This window comes from Bos javanicus, chromosome 4 (assembly GCF_032452875.1).
Source record: "Bos javanicus breed banteng chromosome 4, ARS-OSU_banteng_1.0, whole genome shotgun sequence".
NCBI lineage: Eukaryota > Metazoa > Chordata > Mammalia > Artiodactyla > Bovidae > Bos > Bos javanicus.
In genome coordinates this window covers 60,991,554-61,008,919 of record NC_083871.1, presented here as the reverse complement: position 1 = coordinate 61,008,919, position 17,366 = coordinate 60,991,554, and the positions used below count along the sequence as shown (strand labels likewise).

Sequence of the window (17,366 nt, the reverse complement as noted above, 5' to 3'; positions counted from 1 at the left end):
TATGAGGAATAAAAGTAGCAGCAAGTGTTCTCATAAGTGTTCAGTGTATAAAATTAGTACAAACACTTCTGGCTAGTTTATAAGAATTTATTTCTTCTCACGTTGCCTTTCTTTTCTATACCATACAGGAATACATACCCTAGGTCAATAGACCCAAACTTGAGTATTTTAATGATGCTTGTTAGATGAAGCATATATTTTAAGGTATACCCTTATGACGTGGAGCCCAGCAATATGCTTCATTAACAAGTGCCTCCATTAACCCAGCCTGGCACCAGTTTTCAGCCCTGCCTCTTGGGTAGGTCATTTCAGGAGATTTGTTAAATTGCCACTAGGGGGAGTGTTTGCCAAATTTTGTGCTTCTGGAAAAGGGAGGGTGTCCACTGCTTCCGGAAGCTCAGACTAACAAAAAGAAAGGATAAAGATCAAAAAAAGGAAAAGGAGTCAGTGTTCCTAGGTGAGTAAGAGGCATTTTTAGTAGGAATTTAAATATCTGGCAAGAACAGCTGACTTCCTAGGGATTAATGATGAAAGCCCATGATGGAAGCACTGGGACACTATAGACCTAGGGTTTTGGAACCTTCTAGGCTCCAAAGGTCTCTAGCTAGAACGTTCTCCTGCCTTTTGTATGTTCTTGTGCACTAGCTGAACTTTATCTAGGATAGCAGCCCTTTGACACCCATAACATTCATTAATACTGTTTTAGTCACCCAATGCCTGCTTTCATCTCATTTTCAGTGATAAGTTTTTCAATTCATGTTTCCCCTATATTTTCTTTGATAAAATTGTCAATGGTTATTATTTAATGGAAGTAGTTCTTGGATTCACTATTGTTTCTGTTTCCTAGTTCATTATTGGTTTTTATCTTTCTTCTTGCCCCTTCTTTGTTCCTTTGTTGTTGTTTGATAACTTGTCCTTGATTTATTTATTCTCATTCTTTCTATAAAAATAATGATTTTTAGGGCTATAAATATATCACATAAAGACAGTTTTGGCTGTATCTTGTAAGGTTCAGCATGCCATGTTCTCACTGTCACCACTTTCTGAATGGCCTCTAATTGTAGCTTTTATTTCTTCTTTAACTCAGTAGTTACTGAAAAGCCTCTTATACTGAGAATTTATTAAGGATCTTTGGCCATGTGACACATTTTCTTTAAAAAGTTGCATAGATCCTTGAAAAGAAGGCACACATTCAGTGTAAGGTGTGAATTCAATATGTACCTATTGGTTGATACTTATGTTTTAAAAAATTCTATATATTTAATTTGATAATATATTAAGAATGCTGTGATGTTTTATCACAACTATATTTTTGCCCATTCTTTTTTCTTAACTTTTCCTTTTCCTTTTGATAATATTGATATGTTGTGAATAAAGATTCATGACTATCTTTATTAGTTTGAACATTTTATCTATGAAATGATTCTTTATCCCATTTGATGATTTTAGGCTTAATTCCTTCTTTGCTGTCCATATTGCTATTCCTATTTTCTTTCTTTCCAACTTGTGTGCTCTATTTTTCCTTCAAAATTTTTGTCTATCATTTATTTAGGTGGTTATCTTGTGACTAGAATATGATTATATCTTGTTTTATAATCCAACTTATCTTTTCTTAGGAAGTTTAACTTGGTGTGTATATGGCCACAATGGGTGGCATTTTTCATCTTTCACTTCCTCTCTAGCTCTGTACTTTAAGTTGGTACACATCAGAATCACTTGAGTAAGTTGGTGTGGTGGTGAGGTGTTGTGTGTGTTGTTTTTAAACACAAGCCTCACTTGCAATTCTGGTTTATAAAGTTAAGGTAATCCAGGGGCTGGGTCTCTCAATTTTTAAAAGAATCAATAGGTAATTATACTGTGCACCAAGGAATGAAATCACTGCTTTAAATACTTCCAAAACAAACTCTAAATTATGTATCTTCCATAATCAAATTCAGAGTAAACACACTTTCCTATATTGATAATACTGTAAAAGGTTTTTATTTTTACTGTCAGTAAAGAATCCATCTGCAGTGCAGAAGACCTGAGTTTGATCCTTGGGCCAGGAAGATCCCATGGAGAAGAGAATAGCAACCCACTCCAGTACTCTTGCCTGGGAAATCCCATGGTCAGAGGAGCCTGGTGGGCTAGAGTCAACGTGGTTGCAAAGAGTCAGACACAACTTAGTGATTAAACCACCATGACCAATATTTAATTAAGATTTATATTAAAACAATTCATTTTGACATTGCATACCTACAGCAAAAATATGTACAAGAGAACATCATATTAAAAGTAAAAGTCTTCTTCTGCGTCCCTCCATCTCATTCTCCAGTTACTCATTTTTAACATTGTCTTATTCGTTTTCTAGACTTTTTTTCATATATGCAAACAGACACAAATGCATGCATACACCCAACACACACACACACACACACACACAAATACCAGGGGTAATATGTTGTGTAGTATCCTCCTACCTTTTTTGTTCACTGAGAAATATTTCTTGGCCATTTTTCCATTAAAATATAGTTCATTCTATATAATAAGTTCACATTATCATAATTCATTTAGACACATGCCACTTGGGTATCAGACATGATAGCCTGGTTTGGGGAAGCCCATGCAAGCATAGAGTGCATTGCTCTTTGCCATGAGATATTTTTCCAAACATACAAGTGACAGAATGGTGGCCTATGACTTCATCTTTTTGAAGCTCTCAATTTTGTTATTAACTGGATAATATTGTTCAAGATGATTTACTCTCTCATAAATTTTTTCACTCTTTTCTAAGATCCTGAGAGCAAAACCTAGATTGTATTCTCTTTGGATTCTTCCCATTTACCAAACACAGTACTAGGCACTTAGTATTCACTTGATAAATGTTTTGTTGAATCAATGCATATTGATGACAATGCAAAATGACCACACTTCTACTACTCTTCTAAGATAAGAGCAAAACCATTTCTTATTTTCTGTTTGCTCAAATGCAAGAACAAAACCCCAAACCCAGTGACTTAGGTACGTGGCTATTTAATGTCAGAGCTGGTCACTCAGTCTAGAATCCCTTCACCAGAACTCTGCCCTGTGGGATCAGGAAGAAGCAGGGGTCACTCAGAAGAACACAGATGCACAGGGTAGGCTGCCCATGCAAGGAGATTTTGGGGAAGAAGCCAACAGAACTGGATACCACGAGGGGTTCACCATTCCAGCTGTCACTACCAAGGGGATGGCCCTGCCCCACCGAGAAGCTCCTTGCAACTACCAAGGGCTTGATGGTCAGGCTGTCTATGATTTTACAGTGAGAGAATAATTTCAGCTGAAGGGAGCTTGAGAAGGATTATCTGGAGAGGTCATCTTTAGCAAAGAATGAAAGGAATAAACATTCTGAGTTTCACCAAACATACTATCTAAGAGGATATGACAATTACCCACAAGTACTTAGCAGGCTTTAGCACCAAGGTGAGGCATGAACTGTGTAAGGTGCTTTATAGAGGTATGAGAAAGTCTTGGCAGGTGGTAGTAATTAAATTTGTTATTTTTCAGTTGCTCAGTTGTGTCTGACTCTTTGTGACCCCTTGGACTGCAGCACACCAGGCTTCCCTGTCCTTCACTATCTCCTGGAGTTTGCTCAAACTCATGTCCATTGAGTTGGTGATGCCATCCAACCATCTCACCCTCTGTCCTCCCCTTCTACTCCTGCCTTCCATCTTTCCCAGCATCAGGGCCTTTTCTAATGAGTCAGCTCTTCACATCAGGTAGCCAAAGTATTGGTAATTAAATTACATTGAGAAAAATTGCATTTCAGCTGGGGATGTCAGAAAGTCTCCCTTATCTGTTACACAAGGGTCCCAAAGAATATGCTGAAGTCATTTAAAGCCAAACTGGACCAGTTATTTGGGAACATAAGAGAAGAACTAGTTTTAAATGTGGGGTGGTGGTGTTAGGAAAGGAGGAGATAGCTAGTTTAATTAGTCACATATGTCCTATTGCTTTGAAGGGTTGTAAACACCTCACTTCCAACTCTAGCTGGGAAAGACAAACCGTCAAGATTCTAGTGACTCAGAAAAGCAGTATCATCGAGAGATCTAAGTAAGCTTGGCATTATTTACCCACCAAATCTGCTTTGAGATGTATTTGGTCAGCTGTGCCTGGCTTCTGTGACTGGCTGTATTTGTCCAAAGGCTAATTAGCTCGAAGGGTAGAAAGATCAGCGAGTTAATCCATAATCTCAAGTGACTGATGAAATCTAACTGCCAACTGGTACCAGAGCAGATACTTTTTCTTTAAAGGATTAATAAGGCATGCTGGCTATTCTCAAATATTAGCCTTTGCAAGAATAAGACAGGATAAAGCAAGAGAAAAGATGATTAGAGATTTTTTTTTCAAAAACCCACTTCAAACATGTATATGGTCATTTCACAAATAAAACTTCCAGGCTGGGTGATTCATAGGTCCAAGGTAGTTGTTCCTTTGATCTCCAATAATGAAGACTTCATTGCTGAGCATCTATTATGTACCAAACACTCTTTCACATGGTATTATCTCTGTCGGTTCTTACAATAACCTTATAAGGCAGGTACTATTATTCTTCTGTGAGTCCTCATGGCTCAGAGGGTGAAGAATCCACCTGCAATGCTGGAGACCTGGGTTAGATCCCTGAGTCAGGAAGATCCTCTGGAGAAGGGAATGGCTACCCACTCCAGTATTCTTGCCTGGAGAATTCCATGGACAGAGGGGCCTGGTGGGCTACAGTCCATAGGGTCTCAAAGAGTTGGACATGACTGAGTGACTGACACACACACACACACACACACACACACACACACACATTATTCTTCTATTTAACAAGTGAGGCTATTCAGTCCTGAGGTCACACAGCTGGTAGGTACGATTTAAAACCCAAAAGCTCTGGCTCCAGAGTTTTTTATCTTAAATACTCTGCTGAACTTCTCTAAGCGAAAGGAAGGAGACGAGGGGCCAGGACCAAAGTCTCCCTGGTTCCAGGCCTCCATCCTTAGAGGTACTCTGATAACAGCTTATGTCTTCTCTCTCTGTCTTTTCACATCATCTTCCCTCCATGCATGTCTTACCTCTGGATCCAAATTTCCCCTTTTTATTGGGACACCAGCCATCTTGGCTTAGGGCCCATTCTAATAACCTCATTTTAACTTGATTACCTCTGTAAAGACCTCTGTATAAGGTCACATTCTGAGGTGCTGATGGTTAAGACCATCATAGCTTTTTTGAAGGAGGACACAATTCAACTCCTAACATACATCAAGGTTGCTAGACAGGTTTAAACATCCACTTGTCTAGGACAACCCATAGTCAGGGCAGCTAGAGCACAGCACAGACTCCCATCAAGTCTGCAGGTACATCATGAAAAGCCCAGCCTTCTACCTTGTCAAGGAGCACGGCTGGCTGACAGAAAGGCCAGTACAGAGGCTCGTGAAAGGTATTTCTGATCTGAAGGACTGAACCCAGATGTCTAAGAAATCACTCTTTAGCACTGTCCTATTGGAGTCTTGACTGAGGGGTGACATTTACACTTGGGGCTCAGTTTGCCCCATGAGAAGAAAACAAATTCCCTCCATCACTGGATGACCTTGAACTATGGAAAGCCCCATCCCTGATCCTGTCTTCTAGAGTACTGGTCTCCTAACTCTCTATTTTTTAAAAATCTACATACTCTTTAACAAATTTTTATGTTGACTTAGGAAAATTTTTTATTGAAGTTGAAATAGTTGCAAAGAATATAATTTTCAGTGTATCACAGTGTTGATATTTAAAAAATAAAATGGTTGCATCGCTTTTAAAAGTGTATCCTTGGATATGCATACAAGAGTGATTTGATACCCGTAATTGCTCATTTAAACATATGTGAATAAGTTCTTCTTTAATAACTGGAAATTTCACATCTTCATTTTTCTCATTTAATACAGGTCAGCAAACTTTTAATATAAAAGGCCAAATATAATTTTAAGCCTTCCGGGCAGTCTCTGTCATACCTAATCAACACTGCTATTGTAGCATGAGGGCAGCCACAGACAGTACATAGACAAATGGGCATGGCTAGATTCCAACCAAATTTTATTTACAAGAATAGGCCATGGCTTGGATTTGGCCCATGAGTCACTTGTGAACCTCTGTCCTAGAACTCAAATTCTCATCCTGCTTCCCATTTTTCCCATTCTATCTTGATTCTACTCAAACTTTTTTCATAATAGAATTTTATGCTTAAATGTTAGCTGTTAATCATACTATTGTACTTCTCTGAAACAGAATATATATATGTGTGTGTGTGTGTGTGTGTGTGAACTTGGAAGTCATATATATGTGTTTTATACATATATGAAAGCCTCATATATATATATATATATATATATATATATATATATATATGTGACTTTCAAGTTAACTTGGAAGCCACATATATATGACTTCCAGGTTGATATAGGAGGCTTGGGAGTCAGAGAGACCTGGATTTGAACTTACTTCCAGAGAGACCTGGATTCTTCCACTTACTTCCCTGGTGGCTCAGATGGTAAAGAATCTGCCTGCAATGCAGGAGACCCGGGTTGAATGCCTGGGTCAGGAAGATCCCCTGGAGAAGAAAATGGCAACCCACTCCAGTATGCATGCCTGGAGAATTTCATGGACAGAGGAGCCTGGTGGGCTATAGTCCAGAGAGTCGAAAAGAGTAGGACACGACTGAGGGACTAACATTTTCACTTTCACTGCCACTTACTAGATGGATCATAAGCTAACTCTTCTACATCTCTATCCCCTTACCTGTAAAAGGGGATATAATGTCTTTTAACATTGCTGTTAGCACGATACTGAAACTATGTTAGGAAAAATGATGGAGACTGAGAATCACACTAAAGCCTCCCGGATTCTCGACTTCTATTCATCCTTTGAGTATACAGGGATGCACCTTTTGGTAAAAACTTGTATCCTGATAGACCATGGCATGTGGTAATTTAAAAATAATAGTTACACTGAAAATATTTTTTTAAAGGTTTGAGAAATTCCATTAAAAGGACCTAAGAATATGTAAAGTGCCTAGCATAGAAAAGGCACAATTCATATGCCCACCAAAATAAATGTTTCTAACATTACTCTGGCCTTGAAGCAAGTGACTGGGAGTGAGTTTATGAAGGACATAAATTAAGCAGGGGTGGAAGAAAATGATAGCTCGCTACACACAGTGTGATTATTGTATAGTTACCTATAATGCTCAGATATTGAGCTAAAAGATTTTCCTACCCACTCATACTTATACCTCTGCCCAGGAGACATGGAGTTGCCACAGTTCTTGATCACCATAGCTGGATTATTTCTTCTTTGACAATTCTAACAGTTCAGAAACCTCTGGTAAAGTGAAAAAAATCTGGTTCATCCAAATTTCAACTTGTAAGTTGTTTTGCAAAACTAAAAGAGTGCACAGCTCTTGTGTTTGCTCTTACAATTCAGATCTTCTTCTGTGTTCATTTCTAACTCTGTGCCAGCAAGGCCATAAACAGAGACCAGGAGAAAAGAAGGCAGAAGGTAAGGACAGTTATTGGCCAATTTGTTTTCATCGATTTCTTTCAAGTTGTTTTCAAACAGTTCTTCCAAGGCCCCAATTTTTGAAAGTAGATATTTATTCTTTATGCAAATGGGCATGGAAATAAATGCATAAGTGAATGCATGAATGAATTAATGAATATATAAATAACTTGTCTGTCGGAAATTTTTCTTATCATGGCCTCTGCATTTTAGGCAATTCCAATTTTGACACTAATGATTGCATTAAAAATAAACCTCCGTGCAGAATAATCCATAGATCGTCATAGATTATCTATGTTCACAGATAATACTAAGGCCTAGAATTCATACACAGTAGGCATTCAGCAAGTATTGATTGTTGAATAAATTGAGAGAGCAAGCAAATGTGGCCACTGTCCTTTGTTAACAGAGACATATTAGCAAGTCAATCAATTTCTCTGAGCCTCCTTTTTTCTACTTGTAATAACGTAACTGCATGGTGCTGCTCCCCTTCCCATCCATGGGACCACTGAGTCCAGATGAAGAGCCCTGGTAACTACCCCCAGTACCCCCAGGCTGTCACCTGACGAAATTTATTAGACATCCTGGGACTCAGGTTTCCTCAAGATCTAGGATGTTCAGTTCAGTTCAGTTCAGTCGCTCAGTCGTGTCTGACTCTTTGCGACCCCATGAAGCGCAGCACGCCAGGCCTCCCTGTCCATCACCAACTCCTGGAGTTTACCCAGACTCACGTCCATCGAGTCAGTGATGCCATCCAGCCATCTCATCCTCTGTCGTCCCCTTCTCCTCCTGCCCCCAGTCCCTCCCAGCATCAGAGTCTTTTCCACGGGAATACAATAAACAGATCACCAGATGTTACAAAGGAAGAAATCACACCTCCTCTCTTGACAGAATGTATAATTCAGGGGTATGAAGTTCATGGCTGGCGGTGGTAGAGGGTGGGTAGGGGAGGGGAAGAAAGCGATCAAGAAGTGTCTGAGAACTTGCATAGAGAAGAACTCAAAATATGCATGCTTTCAAAGCTGCTTATTATATTTTCAAGAAGAAGGACAGAATTGGTGTTGTATGGCTAAGACTTGGCTATCCAGAAAGATTTATGGGCCATCTGCAGAGACCCAAGAACATCTTGACTTACAAATGTAAACACCACCAATTATTTATGGCAGTTCACAGTATCCCTGAATGCCACAAGGCATCTGCCTAGAAGCACAATATCGTTTGATCTTGACTGGCTTCCAAAATCAGGAAAGTATACATCATCATCCTGGAGCTTCTGGTACTCTGCCTCCAGAAACATCTTCCCAATTATCCTTCCTCAGAAAAACAAGGCTGAGTCGTTAGGAGATATTAGATTTTAAATAATAATAGTAATACTTTATGTCATAATTCACAAAGCACATGGAAAATGTTAATTCTTTGGTTCTTTAGACATTTCTATATGTCAGATTAGTGTAAATAATATTTATATTTTATCTGTGAGGGAAGAAAATACTAATAATTGGAGAGGTAACATGGCAAGACCTAAATCTTAGTAGTGGCTAAGCTGGGACTTTTATCTTGGGCTTTGGTTCTAAGTGCTTCCCTGGTGGCTCAGTGGTAAAGAATCTGTCTGTCAATGCAGGAGATGCCAGTTTGATCCCTGGGTCAGAAAGATCCCCTGGAGAAGGAAGTGACAACCCACTTCAGTCTTCTTGCCTGAGAAACCCCATGAATTACAGTGGGCTTGTGGGCTACAGTCCATGTGGTCACAAAAGAGTTGGATACAACTTAGCAACTCAGCAACGAACAATGGGGTTCTAAGGGCAGTGCTCTCTTCTGGGTGGCCTCCAGCACTAGCAGAGCTGGGATATAGCCCCTGTGGTTTAAGGAGAATGACCTGAGAGCAGACAGCAAGCACCCTGGTTGTCCAAGTAGAGAATCTTCCATAGCCAAAGTTTTGAGCTAGATATTCTATGAGATATGAAAAGTAAATGGCTTCTACCCAAGGACTATAATCATACTGTTTTCTCCTTACGTAGTGTATTACAGCATACTAACCACTCACACAGATATCACTCTAATTTTCATTCAACAGCCCTGTGAATTATGCATCTTTACTTCTATTTTAACAGATAAGGAAAACTAGGATTCATAAAGGTTAAATAATCATCTACACAGTGCTTGGAAAACTCAGAATGGACAGGGATGGTCCATAAGGCAGTCTTTGCAAAGCTTGTTGGGTCTAATTTGCAAAGGCATTTGAGCCTGGCTCATGGAGTCAATGAAGGCTTTTGCCCCTCAAACCCCACCACTCTCCATAGCTGGAGGGGTGTGGCCCTGCTCCCACTCTTTGGGGGTACTAGAAAGAGTACCAGTGGACAGTACCAGCATAATACCCCTCAAACCTGAGTCTCAAATTAAAGCCTTAATGTTGAGAAGTCTAGAGGGAGTACCAGCATCAGTGACTTTCAGACGCTTCCTGCTTTGAAATCACTCTTTGCAAATGATAAAGCTTCTGAAATGCAGATTTCACTTTGCTGGCCCGTTAGACATGAGCAGGCTCTGCATCATCTGCTGGGACCTCTGGACTGGGCTGGCTGTAGATAGAAATGATTTGTCCCAAGAGGCTCTGACTGAATGAAAGCCAATAGCTGATGGGTGCTTCATTCCAACCAGGCAACTGGATGTTAGAATTGTCCCAGATGCTATCTCAAATGTTCAGCTAGAAGAATTCCAACCAAGTCAGAATGAAATTTTATTTCATTATGCTTCCAGGTCTGGGAATGATGCCAGTGAACTGCTCTCCTTGACAGGTCCCTCATCACTTAGAGCTCAAAGGAAGAGAGAAGTGAGCTCCCGAAGTGCCAGGCTGCAGCCCTCCCTGTCAGATGGCAACACCTCCATGGAACAGCTGAGCAAGGGGCTGAGGCAAGAACTGTCATTCCCTTATCGCTGAAACCCTGCATACTGATGATAATTCCCTGTATGTTCCTTTCCAAAGTCTTACACAAGGCACCGAGCTGATGAAGCGACCTAGGAGAGGATGAAAAGTCAGTTTCAGCTTTAAGCCAATTCTGATCCTTTGGCAGTGGCTGACTTAGCGCTGTGTTAAGAAGGATTCTGAAGCTCTGTCTGGGTACAATGGGAAAGACTACTGTAACCAATGGAGCATGGGCCCTCGAGGACTGAATGTTTCCAACTTGACACATTCATGACCCGGGAAGTCACCAGGTCTAAACTCCTCCTTACTCATGTGAAGATGCTGAGGAGCATAAGCGTTAAGTGACTTGTAAAATTTAATTCTTAAAGTAGAGATGACAATGCGAGACTACTGCTCTGTCCTCTATATGATAGTTTTCTAGTCCTGACTTTCTAGATGAAATAAGCTAGTGAACTTCAAAATCCTGTGATAATGCAAAAGCAATTACTGTAATGATAATTTTACTTATGTAACATACAGCTAGTTCCCAGTGTCTCTGTAATTACTGAAATCCCACAGCACTTCTTTTCATTCATGATTGAGTGGATTAGCTCTTGGCTTGGCCAAATATCAGCAGATTCACATACCAAGTCATTTTGCTCTCAAGAGTCAACACTGCCTATGGTTTAATCTACTTGGTTTGCCACTGTTGTCTCAGAACAAAAAGATTAAGTCATGTCATAGAAAGAAAGAAGTTGCAAAGGACTCACACAATTTCACCCAACCAACACTTGTCAAGTGCTTAAGTGCACAAGGCATTCTCCTTGGCAGTTCTGTCCAACACGCTAGAAATGGGTGGAGTTGAACCAGAAGGCATCCCCACTTCTAGGGATGGTATTTAACCGTATGGCATTTTTTTCCTTTCTCAATTTTTTCTGTTATTTCTAAAAGAGCTCTTTACTAATGGAAGGACTAAGAGCACCAAGCTTGGAGTGAGCTTTATCCTTCCACTGGCAGACTGGGCTGAAATTGTCAATGTCAGAATATCTTTAGGAGGCTGGAATTGGATACTTCTATGAAGACTTTGTAGCATCATTTTGATCTAGTTATTGAAGAGGTTGATTCTGTTTTCATGATTGCTTTTATATTTATAAAAAGAAAACTTTAGATAAGGATGTTGAAAGTAAAGATCTTAAGACCAAATTAATTGCAGGCACTATTCAGTCATTAATTTATGTGTTGTTGTTGCTCAGTCGCTAAGTCGTGTCTGACTCTTTTGTGACCCCATGGACTGTAGCCGACCAGGCTCCTCTGTCCATGGGATTCTCCAGGCAAGAATACTGGAGTGGGTTGCCATTTCCTTCTCCAGGGGATCTTCCTGACCCAGGGATCAAACCCATGTCTCCTGCATTGGCAGGCAGGTTCTTTACCACTGAGCCGCCAGGGGAAGCCCTCAATAACTTTTATAAATAAATAAAATTTGCAGAATTGAATAAGATGACATCAGTTAAATCATCCCTTAGCCTCAATTATGCAAACAGAATTATCTGTTTGCAGCAAAGTTACCTTCTTATTCTGGTTTGCTTAGCTTATTATTAAAATGAAACTCATGTTCCCTGAGCATATTAAGTTGAAGGAAGTAGTGCCAAAGTGCAGCAAGTGGCAAGGCCAAGATATCTGAGGACTGAAAAATGCCACGGATGGCATATTGACTTTCTGCAATGCAGAATGGCACACCTTTTAATTCCCCCATGCCAAACAGTGCAATGGAGCAACCAGATTTAGCTATATGCTGGATGTGACACACACAATGGTTAAGGGCAAAAGGTAAACACATCTGTGAATACTAATGTATGGTTTTTCTCTTTGTTAGCAGGGCAAGCCTGCTTGATACCTAATAGAGGTAAAAGAGATCAAGGTGCCATGGCCTGATGAGTAAGTGAGAAATGTAACTGACCTAGTTTATAAGGAGAATTCTCTGAGGGTTCACCACTACACTGTCCAGGGGAGTAGCCACGAACCACACATGGTCGTGGGAACCTTGAAACATGTGGTTCATGAGACTATGCAGTTGAGGTGTTTTGTTGTTTGTTTTGCATTTTTTGTTTTAGAAATTTGAAATTTTATTTAATTTTAGCTAATTTAAATTTTAAAATTGATACTTCAGTTATTGGAAAACTTCTAAGTATGTTTAGAACAACTTCTGTTCCTGAATCTACTTTTGTAACTGTAAATTTTGTGAAATCTAAATACAGATTTCCCGTGAAAATTCAGTCTCCAAATTGTGTTGTGCTGTAAGTGTAAAATATATGTCAGACTTCAGAGACTTAGCATGAAAAACTTGAATATAAATATTTTGTTAATAATTTTGTAGTTTGATATAGAAAGGATAATATTTTGGACATATTGGGTTAAATAATATAATTTATTAAAATGAACAGATTTAGAGTTTGGGTTTTTTTTTTTTTTTCTTTTTACTTTTTTAATGTGACTGCTAAAAAAATTAAAATTATATAAATTGCATTGTATTCCCGCTAGACAATGCTGCTCTAGAAAGAGATCTGTCATATTGTTTCTGGAGGACATTGTTTATTGAATGGTTATTAAATGTGTCTTCTACACATATGAATTGTTGCTGTTGCTGTCGTGTCCAACTCTTTTGTGACCCCATGGACTGTAGCCCACCAGGCTCCTATGTCCATGCAATTCTCCAGGCAAGAATACTGGAGTGGGTTGCCATTTCCTTCTCCAGGGGATCTTCTTGACCTAGGGATCAAACCTGCATTTCCTGCATTGCAGGCAGATTCTTTACTGTCTGAGCCACCAGAGAAGCCCACACAAATTAATACTTGGTGTAATACTAGAAACTGCATAATATTAGACACAAATAACAAATAACCCATGTTTTTAAAAGCTGCTATTAAGACCCCTACAGATTCCTTTTCCATATAGCAATGTAAGCTTGCTTTTATGCTGCAGTCTTTCATTTCTTTATCTGCCAAACTGAAAATTTTGAGGTCAATAATTTTTGTTTTTCCTTCTAGGAACCCAACCTTTCAGGAACCCAACCTTTCCTTTCATTTTTCATTAGTAAGTCTTCAGTGGAGATTGCCAGTTTGCAAAACAGATAGAATGTAGATGCTCTGGTTAAAGTGGGAACTGAAGACTCACCCCTCTTCCACATTACCCCAGTTATCTCAATGATGGCAACTCTGAGGTGCATATTTTGAAATCTATGTCACTTGATGATTTCCAGGCCTAATATTGACCTTTCAGTTGCTTCGTCTTTGTTTGTCCTCTGTCACTACCTGGAATCTTTCTGAGTTGGGGCCATCACTCCTGTTTGCCAAGTCTTCAGAAAGCATGGTAGCCCTGGTGATTCCCATAGCACACCCTGGCTGCTCTATTGTTGTGGCCCTTAACAACCCTCACCATTGCTATGGCAACTGCAAACCATTCCTGGAAAATGCAAGCAAAGGGCAGCTATGGAAAGAGTGACCTCCCACCTCTCACATATGGCCCAGGAGGAGCTGGTTTCATATAGAAATTGACCCAGTTAATACCAGTCAAATAAATACTCTGCAGAATAAGGTGGCACATCATACAGGAACACGGTGTGGTGGTGGGGTTGAACAAATGCAGCATTTTGGTGACAGGTTTTTACTTAGTTCAAATTTTTTTTCTTAAATGGTATTATTAATAATTTACTCAACTACCCCACAGTGCCTTTCTAATTTGACTTTAATTATTGCAATGACTCTTTAATTCAACTCCCTGGGGTCTGACTCCACTAGTCAGACTAGATGACCTAGGAGACCGCCTTCCTCTACCCACCTGGGCTCCGTCCACCCATAAATTCAGCATTGTGGTAAATCAATGTGTGTGAAAACACCAAGCACTTGCCAGTTTCTAGCTGGATAAACGAAAACAAGTTCTTTACATTTTTGGTGACTCCATCTCCTCACTTAGGAAGTAAGGAATACAAGTAGTTCTGCTGGGCTGCTATAAAGATTCGTTGAGCTATTACATCTGCATAAAATATATTGAACAGTGCCTGGCACACACTTAATGCTCAAGGCAGGTTAACTACCCCTGTTGTAATTGATTTTATTCCAACTGCTGGGAGAACTGAGGAATCTTATCATTCCAACTTAATGCTAAATTTCAGGAATTAGATTCAATGTACTTATATTTACTCTGACTTAATGTTGGGAAACTCTGATAGTCACTTAAAAATCTAAGGGAATTCACTTTTTGGTCTTTATATTTATCTTTATTTTTTAAAAAATATTTATTTATATATTTGGTTATTCTGGGTCTTAGTTGCAGCATGCAAACTCTTATTTGCAACATGTAGGATCTAGTTCCCTGATCAGGAATCGAACCAGGTCTCCTGCATTGGGAGTGTGAAGTCTCAGCCATTGTACCATCAAGGAAGTCTCTACATTTAACCTTCTAATATGTCCTACATCCTACAAATTCCAAGAAGAGGTAGTGGGAAGAAGCCTTCTCTTCCAAGAGCAAACTAAACAGTTACAAACATGCAATTAATTCTGGTCCTTGAAAGAACATTTTCAAGTCCCATAATTCTAGCTTCACCAACCCTCTAAGCTCAGGAGTGAGAAAACCACCATGATCTATAATGATTTCCAAAACTTTTTAATACAGATCTTAGGTGAGAACATCCAGGGTCTCATTCAGATTCCGAAATCATTGCTTAAGCCAGACGCTGAGTGAGACCTGGCTGTAGCAGTACATAGTGGACCCATTTGCAAAAAGGAGACAATGAACATGAGTGCATAATAAATTCTTGGCTAGTCACATAGGGCAGAGATCTTACTTGACCCTGAAATGGGCTATCCCCAAAATGTTATGTGATTCGGCATAAAGATATTTTCTTAAGCCAGGGGAGAGTTTCATAGCTTTCAAACTCTTAGACTTCCATGACAAAAAATAGGCTAATAACTACTCTTATTCTTTTTTCTTTTTTACATTTTGACTGCTTCCATAAAAGGCTATTTTTTTCTCTCATTCGTGCCAACAGGTGCCAGCACTCCGCTCATGTCAAATGACACTAGAGGGGGAGAGAAGAGATCAAAAGAGGATGGAGGGTCATTCTAATGAGGTGACAGGCACTTAATGCAGAGCCTCTAGAAACCAGACTTCCTCCAAATTGTGCCTATACTGAGGTGTACGGGGTAGTGAGATGCAGCAGAGAGATGCTCACACTCGCCTCCAATCAGGTGGAATTCTCGATCAGCACACCATCCTGAGCAGCTTGGGATCACAGGACAGCCTTCATTTCTAGAGAGCTTCAGTTAACAGACAAGACGCGGACCTGGAGCAGCCAGGTTTCCCATGTGGGATGCAGGCACCCGGAGCTGGGAAACTCTCCATGTTCTCCAGAGAGTTAACCCTATCTCTTTACCAGTCACAAAAGCCGAAGATCTTTCCTAAACACCCAATCACCCTCGCTCTGTTTTCAAGTTTTCTACAGGCAAAACCTTCCTACTCTTTTGTTTCTTTACCGGTTCATCACTGAATCCATTCAGGACACAGCAAATTCCATTCTAGAGCCACGTGAAGACCTACAACGCTCTTCTGTCAATAGGACCTTGTTTTAAAGGACAAGCCAATGAGACTTCCCATATATGACTACTTTACACGCATCTTGATAATGCTTTTTTCTCTTTGTTTCTCTCTGTTATCTGAACCCAAGTGGACTGTAAACAGAAGACGTCAAGTGTGCTGTCAGTCTCCCTGGCACATAACGCGGGAAATCGCATTAAAAAAAAGTCACAGTAATGAAGCTTCAATATCAACAGAGATGCTGGGGAGAGGCTTATTAGGTAGAGCTGGAAGCCCCAAGTTCAGCTTCCACTCTCTGCACCCAAACCAAAGGCAATGCCTCTTCTCTCCACATTCGGAAAGACTGTAGTTCCCCTGGAATCCTACATCCTACTGCTGAGGATAGTGCTTGAGTTCCATTTTACCACATATATATTTAAGTTTGCAGCTAGAAGCGTCCCTAAAGGCAAAGAGTTTCTCCTTTCACACACCGCCCCTCCATTGCCTGTTTACAGCACTGCTTTCTTATTCCTCCTTTTTCTACTCAACAAAATTGAAAATTTCATCACCAGTGTCAGAAAATTAAACCCCAGGGAGCAGAGCACTAGCTCAGAGCATCGGTTCCCTGGCAAAGAGCCAATCCTTGAATTCAACTTTGCAAACCTTCTCTGGTTTCAAAGGATGCAAAACAGAGTCATTTAGAAGCATGCTTCTTGACAGCCGGAATCTCTCTGACTGCACTCTAACTCTTTCTGCAATTAATTTTTTAAAAAGAGAGAGAATATATTTCAATTTGGAGACCGATTTCGTGAACGAAGAAAGGGACCCGACCTAGCTCAGTTGCATACTTCCCGAGCAAGAACGGCAGTGCACCCAGCAGAGATGCTTCTTTCTCTGGCTGAGGGTCTGAAGAAGTGTTTGACAAACCTTTGTAATAACATCTCTCTTCACAACGCAAACACCGGCAACACAATCAAGCAGCTCGCAGCTCAGGTCCGTGCCTGCACCCTTCTCTCCTCCCAGCCATGCACAGGATTGACTCTCATAAATTTAGTTTTAAAAGCTTCCTCTTTTGAAATGGATTCGTGCCCAGGAACATAAGGCAAAACTCCACTCCTCACACTGATCCTAGCAAGACAAACCAACATCCCAGTAAAACACACAGTCAACTACAAACCCCATCATACCCGAGCGATGCATGCAGTCTTTGGAATACAGAGGCTCACACATCATGGGAACCCTAGCCTAGAGTGCTGATTCCTCCATGTGCTTGTTCCAATTCACCGTTTTCTTGGCAGACAATAAGACAAAGCTACATTTTAGCTCAGGCTGCTAATACCAGCGCACAGATGTGTAAGACTGAGGT

At 40.2% G+C, this 17,366-nt stretch overlaps 1 protein-coding gene and 1 long non-coding RNA gene across 7 annotated transcripts in view; both read right to left on the bottom strand.

The window, feature by feature from the left end:
• The window catches only part of ELMO1 (engulfment and cell motility 1), a 584,006-nt gene that overhangs the window by 122,531 nt on the left and 444,109 nt on the right, over positions 1–17,366 (bottom strand). The window lies entirely within an intron of this gene.
• Positions 1–17,366, bottom strand: part of LOC133246134 (uncharacterized) — a 61,675-nt gene extending 44,309 nt beyond the window's left edge. Inside the window, exon 1 of the long non-coding RNA XR_009735928.1 lies at positions 1–17,366. This exon is cut by the window's left edge and continues 27,756 nt beyond it. This is a non-coding gene — a long non-coding RNA (uncharacterized LOC133246134).